This window comes from Heteronotia binoei, chromosome 15, assembly GCF_032191835.1.
Source record: "Heteronotia binoei isolate CCM8104 ecotype False Entrance Well chromosome 15, APGP_CSIRO_Hbin_v1, whole genome shotgun sequence".
In the NCBI taxonomy this organism is placed as follows: Eukaryota; Metazoa; Chordata; class Lepidosauria; order Squamata; family Gekkonidae; genus Heteronotia; species Heteronotia binoei.
Window position 1 is genome coordinate 38293931 of NC_083237.1, and position 5817 is coordinate 38299747.

Sequence of the window (5817 nt, forward strand, 5' to 3'; positions counted from 1 at the left end):
TTCCCCCCTCGAAAAAGAATATATTTTAAAAAGAGGATTTGACTTCTGTGTATTACATATCTAGATTTTACCCAATTCATTAGTTTAGGTTGTACATAATTTCTACATTCTGTTATGTGCACAGATGAACTTCTATTCATTGGGTCAGCTGAGCATTTTCTTAATTAATCTCACTTATAGTTGATCAATAAGTAGAGACAGCAGGAAGTTTCAGTGTGTCTGGAGCCAGAAGTTCAATGCTGAAACAAATTTAATCATAAAGCAAAATTAGGAGATTCAAAAGCATGTCATACTGCCATCTAGTATATAGATAGGCTGCTGGCCACACTAAGTTGAATGGGATCCAAAGCGACATATGCTGCCATCATAAGAACACTACTTTCCTGGAAATAAGCCCCATTATATAAAATAAAACTTACTTTTGACTAGACCAGTTTAGGATTGCTCTCCAAATTGCATAACATAGAACCGCCATCTCTAGTATGAAGGAAACAAAACCTAACTATTGTGGCATATTCTTTATTGGGAAAACCACTAATCAACAGATTACCCAGAGTTTCTCTTGTTTTGTGTGAACATAATTTATACTCCACATAATTAATAACACTTTCCCAAGTTTGTAAACTGTTCTAAGATGAATGGCTGCAGTGGGACTAAAGAATCTCATCACCCCTCCCCTTTTTGTGAACAAAATTGCATCCTGTGATTAGAAAAGGATCCAAGCCATAGTAGAATAATCTATAATTTATATTCCACATTTCTGTAGCATTTGATTTCCTACCCAACTAAAAGACTTCACAGTTTCCTATATTTGCTACCTTAGGTGTATACAAAAAAGTGATTGAATACTTTGTATTATCTTACTGCTCTTAAGTGGATGGTCCAGGCTAACCTGATCTTGTCAGATCTGAAGCTAAGAAGTGTTGGCCCTGGATAGTATATGGATGACGTTTAATCAAGGAATACTGGGGCTGCTACGCAGAGGATAGCATGGACAATCCACCTCTGAATGTCTGTTGCCTTGAAAACCCAACAGAGTAGACATAAGTTGGCCATGACTTGATGGTAAAAAAAACAAAAAAACAAAACCCAATAACAACACTTACTTGTTGAGTTCTGCAATGCTGTGCTAATAAGGCATGTGATTGTATCCCTTTCATTACTTCTATTTGTTTTCATTTGTTGGAGATGTGAGCTTTTTTGTCCTTCCTGTTTGCATTGATCCTCTTCCCAGTGCATTGTTTCTTGTATTCCCTATGTACTGTTTTTGTGTCTTTCACCATTTATATGCTAAAAATAGAATTGGCAAGCATGTGCATTTAATATGAAAAAAATCAGGACAAAAATATAAACTGGTGCAGATATGAATGTTTGATTAGCACTAGAGTGAATCAGAATTAACTAGAAAGCTTTTGAGTTGAAGAATCAAGGATGAGAAATTCAAAATCATACTTAATGCACATTTAACTCTTACTGAAATTCAGGTGGGTAGTCATGTTGGTCTTAAGCAGCAGAACAAAGTTTGCATCTAGTGGCACCTTTAAGACCAACAAAACTTTACTCACGGAAATAAGCTCTCAAGAGTGCATACTGTTCTTCAGATACATTAAAACAGAAATCACCAACCATTGCATATAGATAGTGGATAAGGAAGATGTTGCCAGGTCTAGAAGCAATTTTACTGTGATTTTCCAAGGTGTGGAGGGGAAAAAAAATATTGTCCCAAATGCAAGATATACAACCATGCATGGGTTAGGACAATTGCCTAAGACTATGTTACAATTTAAGGCTGTATTTTCATCAATTTAGAACGTTCAAAAGACCAAAAGTCATAGCAAGTTCTTTTTTTTTAATACAGAGTGGAAAGAGAGTGGTATCAAATATTAACTGCTTTTCTTTCAAAGATGCATTTAAGGCTCCTCAAATGAATATTTGAATATCAATTTGGTAAACAATGGGAAAATGTATACTAACCTGGACATTTGTTTATGACAGAGTTTTCCAATCATTGCCTGGCTTTAGGTATTCCTCTACACGTCCTGTCACTACAATAATCAGTTTCTGTAGAGGAATTGATCTGGCTTCAGCTTTCCACAAGGCTTCCTCATATCGGAGCTGGATTTGCCATGTCCATATATTGAGAGAGATTTCCCCACCTCAGGGAAATCCAGTGACATGTTGTGAAGGCAGTATGCCACGATTTGAATGCTTACTACATGTTCCTATTGATCACACAAGAATACTGACTCATTCTAGCACAGTAGAAAAATCATCAAGGGATTTCAACAATCTGGGGATTAGCCCTCAAGACATATCATTTAAAATCATATGCATAACTGAAGTTCTTTTTTTCAAAAAAATGAATAAACTGCTTTTATTTCTAGTTGTTCAGACATGAAAATATATTACAGATATTACTAGTGACACATGGAAATGTTGGGCCCCTGGATTTGAGTGCTTGCTAACAGAAAAGACATAGAGCAATGCCTTACTTTAAATGGATGCATATTACCACTGGCAAAAGAAAGACAAAGGGGTCTTTTTATCAATGAAAAGGCTATGCTATGGATTGTGTATATGAATAAAGCTTGCTGGCATTACATATTTCCCAGGGTCATCATTGGCAGGTTCTTGCATTATTTAAAATGCTGTACATTAGAGTAAATGTGCTGCTATTGAGCCTGAACAACTGCAAGCATTCTTTAGTCTCGGAAGGTGAATGCTTTCTTGTTCTTCCAAAAAACAGAAGGGCTACAATCTGTTGTGGCATATCAGCCCAACAAATTTAGAATTGTTTGGGGGGAGATTTCAGATCTTCATTGAATTCATACTTCTAACATCTCAACGCCTATGATCATAATCTCTGGTTAACTGCCTTGTTGTTATAACAGAGGAATGGAACATCCCTCCATCCTGGTCTGCCAGGTGTATGGCTAGGCATTCTCCCAAATCCAGAAAAGGAAGGACTGTATTCTGCCTTGAACAGCAACATCAGACTTGCACTAGGAGAAGGCTGAAGATTTCCAGTATCCCAACCGTCTAACATTCCCAGTCCAGAACAACATTTAATATAAATTATATACATGTCTTTACTCCAAACCAGTAGAACAGTCCTTCCAAATAAGATCTTTATCCTATGGTGAATAAATTTCTTTTACACACAGCTCCTCTGCAGTATAACATGACATAAAGCAAAGACAGACAGGAAGGAAGGAGAAGATGAGTGTGCAGAAAGCAAAGGAAAATCTCTCAGTTTGAGAAAGCTTAAGGAAGTATCAGCTGATAAACTCTGGTAATCGGCTCTCAGATCTACATCCTACTGCCAAATAATTACCATTGTACAATGAGGCTCCCTTAGCTTGCCTGATTTGAAAGATCAATGGCCCAATGGCAGATTGTTGGGTATTTAGCAGGGTAAATAATAGAATAATGCAGCACAGACACATGTATAACTTCTAAAAAAAGGTTTACTTCAAAATTAGGAAAACGATTACATGGAAACAAAAGAACAACAATCTATTTCATTTTTTCTAGTTCTGATCTCCTCCATCTTGTTTCTTTGTTCACTCTAACCCTAAGAAGGAAGGAATGAAAGTTTCTCCCTCTCCACGAAAGCTCCACCCTTCATGTGTTTGCAGAATAGTATGAACTATTACCTATATATAGATTAGCCAACAGCCAATTTTAATCATTAAGAATAAAACCTCCCCCATTTTAGTGAGAAGAATCTATTCTACACCTAATTGTTTATATCTTAAACTTGCTATTTTTAGCTTACCAAAAATTGTTTATATCTTAAACTTGCTATTTTTAGCTTACCAAAACTTCAGCTTAATCCTTTTATGATTGAACAGATGAGTGGATTTTGCCCATTATTTCACATGGAAAGATTTCCACCTCTTCAGTATAAACAGATGAAGACAAAAGAAAAAGAAACCTAACTGTACAGCATGCAATCTTTTATTAGTGGAAAAGAGCAAGAGTCCAGCAGCACCTAACAAAATTAGTGGCAGGAAATGAGCTTTCATCACTGCTCACTTCCTCAGATACAGTAAATCCATTTGCCCTTATATCTTGGAGAGTGGAGTGATTTCAGATTAGATAATAGGCATTGGTAATGAGACAGGAAACCTAGGTCTCAGTTCAGTCCTGGAGAATTGTAAGGAAGAGATCAGCTTACAAACAAAACTGATAAACCAAAGAAGACAACTGACTTAAAAGTACTTGCAGGAATGGTCCGGCTTTCATCTTGCCAGAGCTGTTGAGTCATCTTAATTAACGGGTGGACTGAATGATATAAAAGGGCCCAATGAGTTAAGGATCTTTTCCCCTCTCAAGATAAAGCCAAGTAGGAGGAAAAGAGGGTTTATTATTGTGCATGTCTTGTGGGGCCGGAAACTCTCCTGCCCTTAAAGTTTGGATTTATTTGATTCTAATTGATTTGTTATGGTTTGTTGATCTCCAAAAGTGATCTAATTTTCTTTGCCTAGATAATTATGAGCATTAGAGGCCTTTTTGCCTTCTCTGTATCAATAAAGAACTTTTTGCCTGATCTGTGGGAGTGTAGCGAGTGATTTACAACCTGGAATCATACAACAATGCATTGAGATTCATTATCAGTTGTAATTCAGCAGCCTGTTTTACTAATTTCCCTCTGATATTCTTTTGTAAGGGAACTGCTACTCTTAGGTCAGCAACTGAATGCCCTGGCAGGTTAAATATTCCCCTACTAGTCGTTGAATGTTGTGATTTTTAATTCCAGACACGTCCATTTATTCTTTGTATCCTCCAGGACTGAATTGTCCTGAACCAAATTGAGACCTTTGTTTCCTGTTTCATTACCAATGCTGGTATCTCCATGCCTACTATCCTTCTGATTATCACACCTAATCCAACCAAGCCAACTATTGTCATTCACCTGCTATTGCCATTTGGCATCCGACATCACATTTACAAAGTTTATATCTCTGGTATGTCATGTTACATTTTATGACATGTGTGACCCAGCCTAACAAAGTGACATTTATGTCAGATCCAGCCCTCATAAGAAATGAGTTTGACACCTCTGGTCTACACAGAGTGGCAGCAGTTCTCCAGGGTCTCAGGCATTGATTTAACTGGAGATGCCAGGGATTGAACCTGAGACCTTCTGCGTGCAAAGCAAATGCTCTACCACTGAGCCATAGCCCTGTGAAATAATTGTAATTATTTATGTATTTATTTGCAAAAAGTGGTATCCTGCCTTTTTCCTCTTAAAAGGGCCACCAACATGGCTAGCAATTTAAAACATACATGATAAAATCGCATGTATAAAACCCCAACACACATCATGAAAACATTATAAAAACATTGAAAATATATACAAACATTAAAACATCATTTAAAAATATTTTAAAAATATAATCACATGTGGCCCATTTTTTCTTAGGGTGTTGCTTGTGTGTGGAGGGCTTATCTCCCAGAATTCATTTCCAGTTACTAGCAGAATGATACAAATTTACTGTTTATTTATTTGTCTCCTGGGATGGTCATCAAGTTCTCATTTATCTTTCCATTTCATCTCTCTTGTGTATGACTGCTATTGATGCTGTTTTGACTGCTTGATGACTTTCTGTGCTGGCTATCCCTGTAGCACCTTTGCATAGAATTGATTATACTCTGAGGGAAAGAGAAATTCATGCTCACCCAATTCCACAATACTACATCCTCAGTCCCATACATTTGTTGTTCCTGCCAGTCCATTGAACCCTAGTAGAAACATTGGGGTGGTCCAAGGAGACCACTCATAACTTATTAACCTGCATGATTTTCTTCTAT

At 36.9% G+C, this 5817-nt stretch overlaps 1 non-coding gene across 1 annotated transcript; it reads right to left on the minus strand.

Annotated features, from left to right (window-relative positions):
* Positions 1 to 5118: 5118 nt before the first annotated feature.
* TRNAA-UGC (transfer RNA alanine (anticodon UGC)) lies at positions 5119 to 5189 on the minus strand. The gene has a single exon. It is a non-coding gene; the product is annotated as a tRNA-Ala (tRNA).
* Positions 5190 to 5817: the final 628 nt, after the last annotated feature.